Below are 19,263 nucleotides of genomic sequence, written 5' to 3' on the forward strand. Positions count from 1 at the left end.
CTAATTGGAAATCCGGCTCAGTGGACCGTGCAACTTTCTGCGTATCCCATTGGCCACTGGCCCCTATAAAGTTGCTAAGCCTCTTAGTCTTGGAGTCCAAGTCCCTGCTCCGCTGCATCGGGTATACCTGGACCCAGGCTCGAGCTTGTAAATAAACCCTCGTGTGTTTGCATCGGTGTGGTTTCTCGGATTTGCGATCTTGGGCACAACAATAAGTAGATCAAACTCCCTTGAGAATAAGTTAAGAGGGGAAGGTGAGAAAGAGAAGGAGCAAGAGTAGGAGGAGGATATATATGTGTATGTGTGTATATATGTGTCTATAGACTTACACACACAGTTTATAGCTAAAATAAAATAATGCTGAACCAGAAGAAGGGAAAATCATGTTTATGAAAAATGAAGACATATTTTCAATATTTTTAAAAAGATTTTATTTATTCAGAGAGACACAGAGAAAGAGAGAGGCAGAGATACGGCAGAGGGAGAAGCAGGCTCCATGCAGGGAGCCCCACCTGGTACTTGATCTCAGGACCCCAGGATCACACCCTAGGCTGAAGGCAGTCCCCAAACCGCTGAGTCACCCAGGCTGCCCTATTTTCGATATTTCTTGAAGAAACTTGAAAATCTCAGAAAACACACTATTATCCACTGTATACAAGCCATTCCAGTTATGAAATAGGAAAAAATACAAGAAGAAAAAAATTCAAAAATAAAAGTATCATGAGATTAAATTGGGAAGTGTATGACCCAAGAAAGGTTTAAAAAATAATAACGTAGCACCAAAGTGAAAATCCAAAATGATGACCTTAAGGAGAGAATTGTTACTATGAAACATAAGAGTTGCAAAGATCAAACTTAAGAGACACTCTTAGATGCAGTAGAAAAGGTTGAAGAGAAAAAAACTATGACAAAGAGTATGATCATTATGGAAGGAAAAGCTTCTTGATTCATTTTAAAAAATAACTGTGTATTGAGAACAATAAAATTGAACAGAGGAAATGATAATACCCAAGCTGAAAAAAAGATCTGATCATCCAGGTTGAAGAGTTCACCTTGCTCTAGGCAAAAATCAATGAAAAGAGCAACAAATTAGTTATGTCTGACAAATATTTGGATTATAAGGGTGGAGAATAAAATCCATTGGCTGTAGAGTGAAAACAAACATTACTGAGGACAGAAGTTAGATTGATACACATCCTCTATTTTTATTTTTTTATATATAAAAGAGAGGTATGAAAATTATTTACTTGAAAGATTTCACAACTTCACTGGAACAGGCAGCTTCACTTCATGACATTTCAATAATTTTCTGTCTATATACTTTCCTGTCATCATCTATAAATAAGAAATAATCCATGTCATCTAGAATTACTTTGGTGCCTCCAAATTCTGAGAGAAGAACTTTATTTCCAACTTTCACCTTAACTGGTTAGATCTCTCTACCCTTTCCTTTAGGGCTTGATCTAGTATTGTTTGCAATACTTTTCATTGAGATTTTTCTGGAAGCATAATGCTTCTTTTGGTTACAGTTTCAGCTGCACCCCTTTCAAAGAGGGGAAGAAACTTTCTAAAGTTTCCTTAGAAGTTCCAGTCCTGCCATGACTTTGGCAGAGGCAGTTCCTACATTGCTCTGGAGCTGCCACATCACAAGGAGACCTGTAGTCTGACCCTTGGATCACATGAACATGGAAAAGCTCACACATCCTCTCTTTAAAGCTAATGACCAGAATATAATATAACACATATATAATTTTGTCCTAAAATTATTTTACGCAGAAAACTTGAATGCAAGCATCGTTCTCAGAAATGCAAGAACACATAAAATATACTAGCTCTGTAAAAAATTACTTGAAGATTGGGATGCCTGGGTGGCTCAGCAGTTGAGCGTCTGCCTTTGGCTCAGGGCGTGATCCCAGAGTTCTGCGATCAAGTCCTACAGCAGGCTCCCTTCAGGAAGCCTGCTTCTCCCTCTGCCTGTGTCTCTGCCTCTCTCTGTGTTTCTCACGAATAAATAAATAAAATCCTTAAAAAAAATTACTTGAAAACGTATTCAAGTTGAATGAGAGCTTGATCTTAAAGTAGAAGAATAGGAATTTTGCTTAACCACATGGAGGGAACTACAAAGATGAAGTTTTTAATGTTTTGGCATTTTGAAAAATATGATATGTGATGTTTTGAAGAAAAATTGGCTAAATAATATTTTATGAATCTCCTAAATTAGAAACAGGACACCTCCCTTCTACAATAGTATATATAAGCAATAAAAATGCAAAAATAACATAAAAATGAGCAATGAGGAAATGAAGATGAAGTTATAGTAAGTGATAATCTGTACATGGCCTTATATGTAGATGCCGCTTTTATGAAATCAGTATGAACAACAGAGGCCTGAGTAAGGTAGAAGGGGTCCTGGCTGGATACAAACAAGCCTGTTAGGTGACCCACCTCAAAATATCCATAAGTCCTAACTGACCAATTAGTTACACCCAGACACAGGTACCATAAAGGAAAGTTCCATAGTTCCCATACCTCCTCACTTTCCACCTTAACCCCACCTGCCTCTTGGCAATCTTTTCATTGCTGTCCTGCTCACTGCTCCCTTGCAGTATACTCAATAAACTTCTTTCCTTTTTTTTTTTTTTTAATTTAAGATTTTATTTATTTATTTGACAGAGAGAAAGAGAGCACACGCAGGGAGAAAAACAGGCGAGAGAGAGGGAGAGGAAGAAGCAGACTCCCCACTAAGCAAAGAGTCTGATGCAGGGCAAGATCCCTAGGACCCTGGGATCATGACCTGAGCTGAAGGCAGATGTTTAACTGACTGAGCCACTCAGATACCCCTTTCAATAAACTTCTATCTCCTTTTTTTTTTCTGCCTTGAATGAATTCTTTCACTGCCTATGTTGCTGACCTCCACACAATCAGATTGCCCCACATTCGGTGGACCCACATCTGATTAGGAGGCTCCCACATTATAGAATAGGGTAACAAACTTGGCCTACAGAATAAGAGAAAAAGATTAAAGAACAGTAGACAAACACAAGACACCAAGATCATAAAATAAATGAATTGAGAAAAGATTGAAGATAAAAATTATCAAAATGTAAATGAATTTTAAATTCTTTTTAAAAAGTTAAATAATATATAAGTTAAAATAACAAGCTTTAATCTCATAGGAACTTTGAGAAATCCATATAAAACACAAATGGTACACAAAGATTAAACACTAAAAATTGATTTAAAAAATTAAGTAAATATAAAAGCAGAACCAAATATAAAAGGACTCAGGAATTAAATAATCAAGACTTTTCAAGTGAAAGAAATTAAATACGATAAAAGACTTCATTTACATCATTATAGGTGTCACACAAAGTTAGAATAATCATGATCCTTTTGTCCTGAATAATCAAGCATCAACATATAAAGCAAAATATCATAGGATTAATACACAAAAATAGTAATTGTGGAAGACTTTACTATACCTCTATTTTTTTTAATTTAAGGTAGATAAAAATAAATGAAGTTATAAAATTTGTACAATGTAGTAAGATTGAATAAGTAGATTAATATCAAAATTCACAAGCAGCTATTGGAGACTAGACTTTTTTTTTAAGATTTCATTTATTCATAAGAGACACAGAGAGAAAAACAGAGGTACAGGCAGAGGAAGAAGCAGACTTCCTGCAGGGAGCCCCAATTCCAGGACCCGAGACCACACCTGAGCCGAACGAAGGCAGACGCTCAACCACCAAGCCACTCGAGTCCCGAGACTAGACTTTTTTATGTTTACCATTAACAAATTTATTGTATGCCAGGATATTTATGTGACTAGAAGAAAGTGGAAAAGGAGGAAATGAGGCAGATGATGTTAGACAGGTAGGCAAGAATCTGGGCATTTATTTTCTGATAGATCAGGGTAAATAATTTGAATTCAAGTAAAAATTTTTATTTTCTTTTTATTTTAAAGATTTTATTTATTTATTCATGAGAGACACAGAAAGAGACAGAGACACAGGCTCCATGCAGGGAACCCGACGTAGGAATCGATCCTAGGTCTCCAGGATCACACCCTGGGCTGAAGGCGGCGCTAAACCGCTGAGCCACCAGAGCTGTCCTCAAGTAAGAATTTTTAGATAGGTTAAGATGAGTGCACAAATCGGAAGATCTTAATGGAATCCATTGTACCAGAAGGGAATGCAGAGTAATATGGAACACATGACAGTAGGTTTGGCAGTGGGAGAATGTGGATGTTTTCTTTTGATAGGTTATTATTTTTTTTCTGATGAAACAAGTGCTTAGGGCATTGTTGAAGGTAAGAAATAGAAAGGATTAGTAGAAGCTTTAAAAGATTATTATTGAATTTGTCACCTTTTGGAGTGGAGAAGTGAATTAAGTAGAGATATTATTAGGATTTTGGTTGGTCTCTAGGGCCCACTTGAGGTTTGTAAGCTTATATTGAAAGTGAGACTTAACAGCATGGTTGCTTGTTGTTTCACAGCCAAATCCAATTACTTTAGTGGAGACACAAAATAGATAAAGAAAAAGTTATCTTTACAGTTGGAATGTAAACTTTGCAAGTGTGGCAAACCTAAGCTGAATAACACCCCTGCCCCAGGTGTCCATGTCCTAATCCCTGGAACCTATGAATGTTACTTTATATGGCAAAAGGAATTTTGCACATATGATTGAACTTAAAAAAAAAAAAAAGATTTTGCACAAATGAGATGGAGGGATTATCTTGGATTACCCAAATGTGCCTGATGTAATCACAGAATTCCTTATGAGAGTCAGAAGATCAGAGCAAGAGAAAACAATGTGAAGATGCAGAGGTTGGAGTAATACAGCTAGCAGCCAAGCCAAATACCAGTCTCTGGAAGCTGGAATAGGCAAAGAATGGATTTTTCCCTGGAACCTCCAGCAGAAATCAGCTCTGCTAACACCTTGATTTCAGAGCTATGAGACCAATTATACAGTTCTCATCTCTAGAACTGTAAGAGAACAAACTTGTGTTGTTAACCACTAAGTTTGTAGCAATTTGATAAACCAAATGATTTCAGTGAAGGGAAAGAGGGGCAATGGAGTTGAGGTGTGCTGCAGCAGAACAATCTTAATGATAGCAGGGAGGGAAACAAGAACATAGGGTGCTGATGACCACAGGAAGTGGCAAGGCATGTTATAAAGCAGTAGAAATACCACAACTAAAAGAATGGGAAGAGAAAGGAAAGGAAAAGAGAAAAAAGAATAAGCTCATGTATTGTTATTCAGGTAATAAGTGAAAGATAAAGGATACCATTAAAATAGCAGAGAGTAAAAGGATAAATAACCAAATAGAGGGCCATCGGCATAAACAGATATAGAATACAAAAATATAAATGTTTTTTAATTATGAAAAGAGCTAAAAATGAAAGACGAAGGAAATATATCATAAAAAGAAGAAATAGCAATTATATATCATAGTATAACAAAATGATATGACAGTATTAAAAGTTTTAATTGCATATTGTATTAAAAATACACCTAAAATAGGATACAGGGAGGCTAAACTGAAGGATGGACAAAAGCAATATTTTAGTTTATTAACCAAAAGAAAAAGGTTACAGTCCTAATGTCAAAGTAGCATCCAAACTAAAAAGTATTAAAGATCACATAAAGGGTACTTTCTAATGCTGAAAGATATCATTTACAAAGAAGATATAGTAGTTACTGACATCTGTTAAACACATCTATTCCCTTTAAAGAAGAGAAACTACAGGAATTGCAAAGATAAATGGGTAAATGTATAACTAACAAAAGGATTTCATTCAATACTCTCAATAGAAGACAGATTTTCATATATATGTATGAATCCTATGTGATTTCACAAATCTGGAATCATGCAAGATCTTCTCAGTATATCAACCGTGAGTTTTTGTGATTCCATTTTCTGTTTGACATGTCAAATTAAGTTCGTTGTTTAGAGCTATATTTGTGATGGTATGTGTGTTTGTAACTTTAAGACAGATATCTGATTTGCCTGGCCCTTGTAACAGTATAGGAAATGTCTATTAATCATCAAAATGAGGCAATTGATCTACATGTTGACTTTTGCCCCAAATAATGAATGAAATTATTAATCCTGGTTAATTCTAGTTTTCAGATAACATAAAATATCTCATGGGAGAAGATGAGATAAACACATTAATTAGATTAAAAGAAAGGAGTGACCAGTTTGGATTCACATTGTACTTCAAAATATCGACACACACGTTTTTTAATAGCTCCTCAGACTCCTCTTTTATGCAATCTTGAATCATGCTGTGCACTGATCCAAAATGACATTTCAAAGCCTTTTGCTCCATCAGTACCCTTCTCTCTATCATGTCTGATGCTTACAAGAAATACTGTCAGACATTCTGAGAACTATCTATCACCAGGCAGTCAGATGAATGCAGAATCAGATAATTTAAATCCTGTACATGCTGAACAAAAGATAATCCATTTAGGGAATGGGAGGTTTAAAAAAAGGTCACTCCAGTCTGATAATGTCCATAGCAGCAAATCCTACATTTTCCTGTTGGATAAAATTATATACTAGACATTTACAAAGCCTCTTTCCTAGTCACACAGAAAAACTAATATTATTCTGAGTGACAATTTTAAGACAACAGTACCATGATAGAAGCCTCTAAAACATAAATATTGGACAAGAGACTTTTTTGTTCATCTTTAGGGAATTTCTCATGAACATTTCCAGAATAATTTCAGGTTATATAGAAATAAAACTAGAATTGTATATTGACATGTGCATTTTTATTCTTTATATAATCCCATTCATGGACTTTCTTTCAACAGTGAAAAAGATCATCAAACTATCTCTTTACTCTTACTTAAGTTATATGTGTTTGTATTATTTAGTACTTTTCTTTTTTCTGTTTCTTCTTTTATTTTTTTCTAGCTTTGGCCATTTTTTAATTCATTTTTCTCTCTCTTTCCCCTTGCAGTTGACCGTCTCTAATCAAACCTAAACTGTATCTCTTTCTTATCTGACTTATTGATCTCTGAACATGTGCTATGTATTGGTCCTTCTGTGCCTCAACTTTACCTGGGTGCCTTTACCCACTACTATTTTTAATATTATAAATTCTCACAAACTCTAAAATCCCTTCTTCTTTCTAAAGCAATTGTAGCTAATGATTATATCCCCTCCTTTTGCCCTCCTACCATACTCATTTCCTATTTTTTCTATGGATGCTTTCTTTTGTTTCTTACTGTTTTCTATGTACATTTCCTGTTCCCAGATAGAGAAATAGGGCAATTTTATACTGTTCTCAAAAGTTGGATTAAGTATGTGTCAGTAGATATTTTTTATGTCATGATGCCCATAATGCCATAATGCCACAAGTGAAATATATCTATGGTAGTTAATATTGTGGTATAATTTTAATAGAATTCAAGATGTCATTGACTTCTGACTTGAGGAAAAACACTGGTTAAGTAGTATTAAAAACAAAATGTTTGGTAAGGTATCTGTCTCCAATGTGCTTCTAATATTTGAGAACTATTGTGTCTCTTGGGAAAAATTAACCAATTTACACAAAAGTAAAAAAAAATTCCTTATTTTTCTCTTGATGTATGTATTCATTTCTTGAATTCATTCATTCAATTAAAGTTGCCAAATTTAGCAAATAAAAATGCAGGGTGCCTAGTTAAATTTGAATTTCTCAATATTGCATGAGATATACTATACTTAAAAATTCTTTGTTATCTGAAATTAAAATTTTTAGGATCCTATATCTTTTATGGCAGCTCTAGAGGAAATATGCATATCAATAAAATGACTGACTATGGAATCCAGGCAGATTTGGCAGATGAGTCAGTGCTAGAAAATAAGGAAGAATTGAAGAATAAATGCTCAAAATAAAAATGAGGAACAGTTTAGCATAAGTGGAAAAGTGTGAGAGATGGAGATTGGCCAGAGGAGGGGGCATTCAGAGCATCAATCTTAACAGGTAGAGAGATTTTGAGTGATAAATTCTATAGTGGGGCCATGCCAAGGAAGAGTTCAAATTGAGTGGAGATAGCATCAGACTTAAGTTTAAGAATGATCAAAGCTAGCAGCTCTTTTGCCCAAGGGTCCTGTCCCCATGCTTTAACAAAACCATCATTTTGCCCCCCCCCAAAAAAAGATCAAAGCCAGTATACTAAAATGATCACCTATATGGATAATTAATTCATCTACAGTCACAAATGGCAAGGGTTTGAGTAGAGAGAATAACTATATGAATCAGATGCTAAACTGATATAGAGAGAATTAAGAACTAAAATTATATAGAGAATTTTATGCTAAAGGAGGTAAAAATAAGGCAAAAGTAATGGAGTTTTGTCTATAATCACCTAAATCATTTAATGCATTTCAACTACTTGCATTAAAAACAGAATTTGTGTAATACTTGTATATTTGAATTTACTAATGTATTTGATTAAGTTTTAAACAAAGCTCATGGAAATCTGATCATAATTATTTGTTTTACATGGTATGAGTTTAATTATATGATATGTTTTTAAAGAATGGAAGGCCTCAATTACATTTTGTGATCCCATAATAACTGTTTCTCCTTGAGTTAGGGCTCTATTTTGACAGGGACTTATTACAATGTTTTATCAGAGAATTCATAAAATTACTGGAAGGAGGAGTGTGTGGGTGGTTCAATTGGTTAAGCCTCTGCCTTTAGCTCCAGTCATGATCTTGGGGCTAAGAGCAAGCCCCACATCCAGCTCCCTGCTCAGTGAGGAGTCTGCTTGTCCCACTTCTCTGCTCCTCTCCATAACTTCTTCAATGTCACTCTCTCTCTCTGATAAGAAAAATATTTTTTAAAATTAGTGGAAGGATATCACATTTAGAATATTATAGTAAAAAACTCTGGGGGCACCTGGGTGGCTCAGTCAGTTGGGTGCCTGATTTCAGCTCAGGTCATGATCTCAGGTTTGGGAGATCAAGCCCCCCACAACAGACTCTTGTGTCTTCTCATGAATAAATAATAAAATCTTAAAAAAAATAAATGTCAATTTATTTATCTGTTTTAAAGATTTTATTTATTCATTCATGAGAAGACACAGAGAGAGGCAGAGACACAGGCAGAGGGAGTAGCAGACTCCCCTTGGGGAGCCCAATGTGGGACTCCATCCCAGGGCTCTGGGATCATGCCCTGAGCCGAAGGCAGGGTACCCACTGAACCAACCAGGCAACTCTATAAATGTAAATTGAAAAGTGTGACAAGATATCTCATAATTTGTTTAATTTGTAAAAAATTAATACCATAACTTACATTAAAGAAACTTGCAAACAATCTCTTATGCCCCTTTATGATTATGTTGGTAATTCTAAAACAAAATAATCTCTCTGTAACTTGATTTTTTTTTCTGATTTACATTGAAAAAAAGAGAGATTAGAGGAAACTAAATCAGTTTTAAAGACAAATACATTAGCTTCTATTTTATTTTATTATGCTCACAATTTATATTTTAAATGCTCAATGGTAGAAGAATACTACTTAGCAATAAAAAGTAATGAAGTGTTGATACATAATGCAATACAGATGAACCACAAAAATATTATGTGAAATTAAAAAAAACATTGCAAAAGATCTCATATTGTATGATTACATTTATTTGGCATGTCCAGAATAGGGAAATCTTTAGGGAGTAGAAAGTAGACTTGCCATTGAATAGAGCTAAGCATGGGACTAGGGCAATGTAGACAGGGGATTTTTTTCCACTGTTGATGATATGATAAAATGATTATGTTTTATGCTATGTCCCACTCAAAGAAATCCTTTTATGGGGTCTGATCTCTAGGAGCTAGGAAATTTTTTCTAAGTTTATATATTGTCAATTTTAAGGGAGTTCAAAGGATCAAGTCAACAAACATTTGGTGGAATAATGGAAGTTTTTCATTTTATCTGGACCTCCTATATGGAAACGTTTACTTGCTTCTTTTAAATATGAAGTGAATGGATTCAGATGGACTTCCACATATCATAAAAGAGTATCAAGATATCCATCATCTCTTATTTTATGGTCATTAAACAAAATGGTGGAACATTTTCAGATGGGCATATCTACTATAATTGTTCCAGAGATTTTTCTGAACTTGGTTATGAAGATTTGATTTACTGAGAGACTTCTACAGATCACAAACCCACTAGCATTTGAATGAGTGGTTATCATAAACAGATTGTTCATTGGTTTTTCCATTGTTCTTGTTAAGGGAATTAAGATGCTTAGATTTTAAATTTATTGACTAGTTATTTCTATCAACCCCTAATACCATTCCTGTGGTTTTATAAATTGGTGATCTCTTTAGCATTGAATTTAATTGACTAAGGAATTTTCTACAACTTGGGTTTTCTATATACATAAAAACTTTGATTCCAAAAAGCACTTAAAAAGTTTTCAAGCCAGATGCTCTCCAATTTGAGAGACCCTGAATCTGGCTCACACATGTGAGAACAAATGAACAAATAATTAATTAATTCTTAAATTATTGCGAATTCTTGAATTATTGCAGTATTTAAATTCTGAGTACTTTACTTTTGAGCAGTAAGTACTTACTATTTTTAAAACATTTATTACTGTGCAAGGCTGGAGGAATTGACAGGAGTGGTGGTACAAGGTAGCCGTAGTTATAAGGAGAAATAGATATGATGGCATGTGTCATGGGCTAATCTTGAATTAGCCCCCAAATTCTTGAATTATTGCAGTATTTAAAACTTAGTATTTTACTTTTGAGCAGTAAGTACTTAGTATTTTTTAAACATTTATTACTGTACAAGGCTGGAGGAATTGACAGGAGTGGTGGTACAAGATAGCCGGAGTTATAAGGAGAAATAGGTATGATGGCATGTGTCATGGGGTAATCTTGGATTTTGACATCAGATGGACCTGGGTTTGAGTTCTGATTCTGCTAGTCACTGGGCCTGATATGTGACTATGGCAATTCATTTAATCCTCATAAGCTTTAATAAATACTTTAGTAAAATCCACCTTTCAGAGTAGTGGTGAATATAATGCATATGAATGTCTAGCACATGGTTGAGGTAAAGGGATCTTAAGAATGATGGAAATAGTCTAACATTGGATTGTAAAGGTGGATCCATAATTCTGCAAATACACTAAAAATCATTTAATCGTTCACTTAAAATCAGTGAATTTTATGGTCAGATTTCAATAAACTTTTTAAAAACTCCTAGATAGTAGAAAACTTATATGTTATATACCATACTTACCACTGAAATGAAATGAGTGGAAGAAAGCCTTAGGCATTAATTGACTAGGCTTATATTTGGTCAGAAGAATAGGAATGCAAAGCACCAACATACAACTTCCATTTGCCACCTTTCTAGTGGTTAAACCAGCACTCTCTATTAAGGTATAAGTATACAAGTGTATTATGCACCTTACATTGGCTTAATATAGTTATAATTCTTGCTATCAGCAGTTCATACATATATTTTTCTTTAGGAATAGAATTGGATGGATTATTCTTTAATTGGGTAGAAATTCATTACAAATTCTGCTTTAGTTATTGCAGAGATGACTTTCCTGGTTATAGAAGCTTTTAACAGGAGTAAAAGTATCCAAGAATGAAGATGAGCCAATAATGAATGAACTTGCTAAACTGACCTGTTGTTTAAAGAGATCTATAATTTTCCTGGAGCCATTACCATTTTAAAAAATCAATAGGAAAAAGAGATAAATGTGAAATGAAGAATACAGTGATACCTAAACATTTGTGGGATTTTTTGGTTATTGCTAGGTAATGTTAATATTCATATTATGTTATTGCAATAGACTGATGTACATTCCAAATTTTATAAAACAGCAATTGTATTATTTTGACCAAAATATATTTGAAAGGAAACAGAAATGTTCCCACTTGGGGTGAAATATGTTCCTACTTGGGGTGAAATTGTGATGTGATGTCTAATAACTGATGCCGAAAGTCAAAAGTGGTCTTGATTCATTCCATATATTTCGCATGAAATTCCCTCCACTGGAATCACTCTTTTGAGTTTATCAACACAATATGGTCAATATCATCAAAAGGCCCTTGGAAAAATGCATATATTATGTTAATGGTAAAGTCCTCTAGCGTTTGTCACATAGTGTGTGTTCACCTACTCCTTCATAAAAATAGCTAGCAGTCACCTTGAAAGGTAAAGAGATTTGCAGTCTTGGGAGGAAGACAGATGTTTTATTGGATAGGAAGGAGTTTTTAGATTGGGAAAAAGCTGAACAAGGCTGGTGGGATTCTGCAGTACAGACTGGTAGTAAAGAAAGTTCTAGAAAGAGGTGGTATTCCAGAATGAGAAGAATATTCGAGAGTCTGTTCTAGATTATTCTATATTATTGAAAAATACCTAAGTGATATTGAAGTACATATGTTAATCATGCAAAACTATGTTAAGTCAAAAACCAGCAAAATCCATACCTATCACAAAAGAAATGAATATATGAGGTTTTGTTTTTCTAATTTAAATTTTAACAATTCATTAATTTTTGGAGGAATTATAATTTTGCCCACTAAAGAAATAACACTTATGTAGATAATTAAATTTTCTCAAACAAGGAATATTGACTTACAAAACAACTAAATCTGTACAAGAAATAACTTTTTAATCTGTATTTATTTAGATTTATTACTTAAGAACTCCATTAAAATGGTCAGCTCATGATAATACTTGGAATATATTTTACATGTAACTAATGCTTGGTAAAAAAAATTGTGACTATTAAAAACCAGATATTCTCCAGTGTCTGACCAAGATTCTTTTATAGTTGAGGCTGCTGATTAATAATATATGTCCTATGTTTTTTTCAGTGAAAAATCATATACTTTTTGTTTTATGTAATAGAATTCTAGTCTTAAGTGTTTGTTCTAATAATTAAGCCAACTTTCTTTTGCAGGAATATATTGATGCTATCCAGAGTTATTTCTGCATCTAAAATATCCTTACCTTTAGGTCAGCCCCGGTGGTGCAGCAGTTTAGTGCTGCTTGCAGCCTGGGGTGTGATCCTGGAGACCTGGGATGGAGTCCTACATCAAGCTCCCTGCATGGAGCCTGCTTCTCCCTCTGCCTGTGTCTCTGCCTCTCTCTCCCTCCTCTCTCTCTGAATGAATGAATGAATGAGTAAATAAATAAATAAATAAATAAATAAATAAATAAATAATGCTTACCCTTTGTATAATGAGAGTATAAATCAGGCTTCCAAACTTTCACAACAGTTTTCTTCTACATATCTGTTCATGGTTTCTTCTTCAATTGACATTAAAATACAGTACTTCAACTACTTGTCAAATAATTCACTCGTGACTTAACTACAATCTTAAGTTGTCAGGGGCTGTTTTAAAATACTTAACATTTAGCAAAAGCTACTAACTTCTGATAGCTCAAGTTATGCTTTCTAATTTTTTATATTTTACCCAACAGTTACATATTACTTAGAATACATCAGATATTATTCTAAGCGTAATCATTACCTCACTTTTTAAACAGAAAATGGAGGTGCAAAGAGGTTAAGTAATATTTTCAAAACCACTAGTAAATTATAAAACAATATATGATAAAACTGGTAAATGATAAAACTGGTCTGGTTCATGGATGCTTATGATTAACCCCTCAATCTTAAGATAAAGTAGATTATCAGGGGCACCTGAGTGGTTCAGTTGGTTAAGCATCTGCCTTCAGATCAGGTTATGATTTTAGAGTCCCTGGATCAAGCCTCACATGGGGCTCCCTGGTCAGCAGGGAGTCTACTTCTCCCTCTGCCCCTCACTTCACTTGTGCTCTCCTCTTTCTTGCTCTCAAATAAATAAATAGAATCTTTAAAAAAAACCAAGTATGATTATCAGTAAATTTTATATATTTACTGTATTTTATAATTCTATCCTTATATAGACCTCTCTATAGCTATAGTTTTAGATCCCCAGAAAATTGCCTTCACTGAAAAATGCTCTATGTTTTATTCATTTTCATTTATAGTTGATATATAGAATGTGCATTTGAGCTATGTTTCCATATCTTTTGTAAAACCAAAGTTGGAGAAAGTAATAACTTTATCAATTGACATTTACAAAACAGCCTGCTCAATAAACACCTTATATTTATTATTCTAAAAATGTTTAGCCCTGTCTTTTCTAAGAGAGCAAATATAAATAATCTAAGATCTTTTCAATTTTCCTCTGGATGTTTAGCTTCTATAATTACCTGTTCTGGTTTCATATATTTCCCAATTTAAAAACATGTGATTTCTGGTGTTATTGCAAACATTCTATATTGTGTTCCATTTTATAAATGGCTTTAAAGAATGCTTGGAACTAGTCAAACATTGCATTCTAAAAAATTGTTATTTTTAGTTTGATTAAAATAATTTTCATGTATCTTTGGCTATTTTTTTAAAAATCACATAATATTTTATAAATGTTTGAGGCCTTTTCTCCATCATTTCTATAAAGGATGATTATCTGGTTATCACTTAGGGTAAGTACAGAGCTAAGTAGGGTTAGACAGTTCTCAGAAGCACCTGATAACTAGGAACATCAGACAATAAACCCGGTCACAAATGGAATTTTGGAAGAATAATTTGTATTTCTTATTCTATTTGTTCCATGAAGTTTGAATTTCGTAAAACTTTAGCATAAATCTGTTAAATACTTGCTCAAGAAATATTAATGGTAGCTTACTTTGCTAGGTATTAGAGATATAATACTAAATGTAACAAAAACAGAGTTCACAGTTTATGCCCACTCTCCCAATCCCCATTATTTGTGAGCTCTCTCAAAATATTTGTCATGCTTAAGCCAGTCTTTCCATAAGTGGTTCTAAGGAAACACTGATTTACAGATGTCAACAGATACAAAGAAAAAAATCCCTATGGGAGGAAAAATGGGAAATGCTGTACTAGGTAATAAAATTTAAAGGTTTGCTTTTTTTGGTTTTCTCTTTTTCTTTTTCTTTTTTTTTTTTTTTTTAATTTAAAGGACCTTTCACAGCTTTTTATGTAGCAATGTGGAATTCCAAAGGACTAGCATGTCATGTGGTATTTTCCAAACTACTTTTTGACTAAGGCACACTCTTTATCTGTGCATGTGTGTGTGCATGCATGTATCAGTGTGTTTTCTAAGAAAGATAACTGATGTTTTGGTAATTAATAAAAACTCACTAGCCATTTATAATGGAAAACTCTAGAGGAAAGTAAATTAAGTGGTTTTTAAAAAGTTTCTTTTATGGACACTAGGGTAATAACTGAAACATATACTTTCTGTTGCAGTTTTTCAGGTATACTTAGGACTTCAAGTTAATCTGAAGACCTAAGATTCAAACACATAGAAAGTACTGTGTTAGCTCACATGGTATGTCAAAGGCTCACTCCCTGACCAAACTTTATTCAGGCTCCTGAGAGCCCTCTTCTCAATTAGGTCTCAACTTTGGCCCCATCTTGTCTTTGGCCTGCTCAGCCCAATTTTAGCAAGATCCTGGTAAGTCAGTTTAGCTAGAATTCTTCCACTCTTGATATCTATCTGATTGCCCTTGATATGGAATCAAATTCTTCATGACCCATCCTAGATGTGAAGTCCTTGGCCTGTCTTCAGCAAGAATCCTGTTAGGCCAGTTTCACAAGAATCCTCCTACCCTTGATGTCTTCTTTTAGTAATTTTCTACCCACTGCTGTAAATCCCGGGCTATCTTGGCTGTATTTAGAGTTGTGTGCCATCTCACGATCCTAATGGAATACCCCTATTGGAGTTGTCTTCGATAAAGTCTTCCTTACCATTTTTATGAGTGTCAGAGCAGGTTTTTTCTTTAACAATAAGTTATATTTTTATTGTTGTTGTTTTTGATGTGGATCTCTGCTCAATGTGAAAACCAGTTCTCTCTTTTACATGTGAAAGGACTTCAAGAATACTTCTCCAAAAAAAAAAAAAAAAAAAAAAAAAACACTTCATATTGCTCTTGTTTGACAGGATAAAGCATTCCCCCCCAAGAAAGAAGTCAGTGGGGATGAAGAAAGGACAATTTTCTAGCATCAACTATTTAAAAATATATAATGGAAAACATATCACAGTGTGAATATATAACATATTTTTCTCTGAGTTGATTATATGTTAGAATTAACAGCTGAATGGACATTAGAAATAACAGCTCAATATATTTAATAATTATAACCTTTGAGCTCTCACCATATCCTAGGTTCTATATTTGGCACTGTATGTATATATTGTCATGCAACCTTCACAACAGTATTATGTGATAATAATCACTGTTATTATCTCCATTTTGCTACACAGACAGGGTGAGCAGTTTTCTAATGTCTTTATCCTAAAGCAGGAGGAGAATGATTTTAGAGAATTTGAAGGAACAGTCATCTCAATCGAAACAATAAGTAATGATTTCTCAAAGCCTGGAAGTTGAGAGGAAACGACACAGTAAAGAATGAGAGCTTGGCAGTATGTATTTGCTGAAATTTCCTCTTAAGGGGAATATGGAAGCCTTCCAATGCCAAGTGAAAAGCAGGCTGTTTGAATTGAATGTGTGTATTCAAATGGTGAGGTACTTGCTAGTCATTATAAAAGCATGTGTTACTTGCTGATTCGTGTGGGGAAAAATTATAAAGCCCAAAACAATTGGGAATGAAACACTAGTGAATTTTTAAGAAGGAAGCAAGGGAATTTGAGGGAACAGGTGGTGTTTTCCCATTTCTTTTTAATTCTGTTCCAAAGAGGATGGATGAAATAGTGGGTGAACTCTATAGATATAATTAAAGCAAATGATTCAATTTTCTGAATGATGACTAATGAAATAAAAATGAAAAGCTGCTATTAGGGAATGAAAATTAATGATTTTGAAGAAGATATGGTAGGCTGAGCAAGATGGCTTTAAGTTAAATTTTAAGGAAGAGAAAAAAATTCTAGCTAAAACGAAAAACTGTGCCTTGGAAGCACAGATGTGTTTAACTGCCTGCTCCCAAACTCTTCAAATCTATTTGGATCTGCTTAGTGACTTGTGCAAGCTCATTTTACCATAGGTTCTAGGACCAAGTCTTCTCTTAGATGGAATGGAACAAGTTCTGGATCAGTAGTTCAAAACTTTCAAATTGATTTGGCTAATATCATCTCTCATTTTATCCCAATTCCAAAATGGACCCTTTCTCTGTTCCTTATCAAACCTTATGCCCAATTTCAGTAATTAGATCATTTTCCTATTTTTGTGCACCTAATCTAGTTCTTAAACTCCAGTTTCTACTTCTCCTGGTCAGCTTTTCTGTGTATACCTTTGCCTCCTGTAGAGACAAATGCAAAATAAAAATAAGAGGCTTAATTCTTCCTGTTGAAAACAAGGGAAGAAATTTTCTTTTATGATCTTTAAAGAGCATTTATATTAGAAAATGTATAGGCTTAAGTTCCTTCTCTGTGTCTTTGAAATGTATGCAAATCTTTTAAAAAATCTAATTAAGTGCAGTCCAGAAATCTTTTTGAAGGACTTGGGAGAGATATCTCTGAAATATAAACATCAAGAGGGATAGTACTATGATATTCCAGTTTTTGTGGAAGGATAAGAACCTACCTCTCACAGGAGCCTGGCTCTAACTTGCAAAACTACTTCCTGTCATAATGAGCATATGGAGCAGTATATTTTTCCTTTTAATTGACTGACACAGTCACCCCAATTACCAGGTGAATTTAGAAGGAACTCTGTGTAATAAATGGATATTGTCAATACCTCTTACTTGAAGGCCAGTTGTTGTTTATCTTGGGAACATGTATATAATTGGTTGTACCTGCTTGGCTATATGAGGAGTGAGATTTCTTCCTGTCTTTTCAGTCTCTTAGCAGATTACATGTGATGCACATCATATGCTCACTTAATGCTTATTAGATAACAAAAATATTTTCTTTCTTCTCTACCTTTGTGGAGAGGTTTTCTAGTTTGGGAGAAAATTCTTGTTTTTAGTTCTATTTTCCCAACACTACTTCCTGCCTTCATATTCTGCTGATGCCTCAACAGTTTACCTAGACTTCTGGCTTTCAACTACTACAGTCTAAATTAGTGCTCCACTCCCAGTTTGGTCACTCAGCCCTGGTTGTAAATAATGGAAATATATTTGACATAGTAGAAAACACTTATAGGAAGATCAATTTTGCCAGTTTCTAAGGAAAATAATAAGAAAACTGATAAATTATTTATGGCCTCAGACATCTGAATACCAAGGAACAAAAAATTTAACAAAAAGAAAGCAAATGTAATTTGTTATACTATTGCAATGTGGTAAATCATGTCAATGGGACATAAATTAGTTTTGATAAAAGTTAAAGTAGCTTTACATAAAGGGATTTTTAAAAAAATTTTCAACATGAATATTGAATCCCAGTGGAACAGAATAACTGTTACAAAGGGAGAGCAAGGAATGATGGGATTATAGGCAAATATTACAGACTGCTCAGTGAGATCCATGATATTGAAACCAATGAGAAAGGTATGCGTTCATTTGTGTGTTTATGTGTAATGGAATGATGGCTGGGATTGGTGGGGAGTACAGTCAGGGATATGCAGAATGTCTATAGAAGCAAGTAGGACTGTATAGGAAATTCTTTGATGATCCAATAATTAAAAAGAAATTGAAAGAGAAATTTCTAAATAGCATTTAGAAAAAATGGGTAAGGTAGGAAGTACGTAGGAAAACTTCTAAATGCTAGTAAAAACCTGGTAGGATCATCTTAGGAACCTAAAACTTTATAACTAGTTGAAGCTTGAGTTGAGCAATGAAATGTTTACATTCAACTCTATAGAAAGCAAGAAAATGGTAGGAGAGAACAGGTCAATACTGAAAACAGTAGTGATATCACTGAGAAGGACAATTACCAAAATTTTATTTCTTCCATTTTCTCCAATAAGGAGAAGGGTCTTAAAAGTATACAAGAAATAATAAATAAATTTGAAAGAGTCCCTCCCCCCAGATTATCTGAGGAGATAAAAATAAATCTGCATGTGTTTACAGCCAAGTAAATAAATAATGCAGGACTCTGAAGAAATTAAGGTAGATGACCTTGGAATTTTAGTCATTTATGTAGGTGAGACAGGAGCCAGAAAACTAGGATATTGGCAAATGTTACTCTAATTTACTAAAAGGGCAGCTGCTTAAATTAATCCCTGAATATATTCTCTGAATACTCATCTAGTAGAAGTTTTGTAAGGCCTAGAAAGAATATGACATGTAGCGACAGAG

General features: G+C 34.0%; 1 pseudogene; it reads right to left on the bottom strand.

Moving 5' to 3' along the window:
• Window positions 1–1,257: 1,257 nt before the first annotated feature.
• LOC102153741 lies at window positions 1,258–6,338 on the bottom strand (annotated as a pseudogene).
• Window positions 6,339–19,263: the final 12,925 nt, after the last annotated feature.

This window comes from Canis lupus, chromosome 8 (assembly GCF_011100685.1).
Source record: "Canis lupus familiaris isolate Mischka breed German Shepherd chromosome 8, alternate assembly UU_Cfam_GSD_1.0, whole genome shotgun sequence".
NCBI lineage: Eukaryota > Metazoa > Chordata > Mammalia > Carnivora > Canidae > Canis > Canis lupus.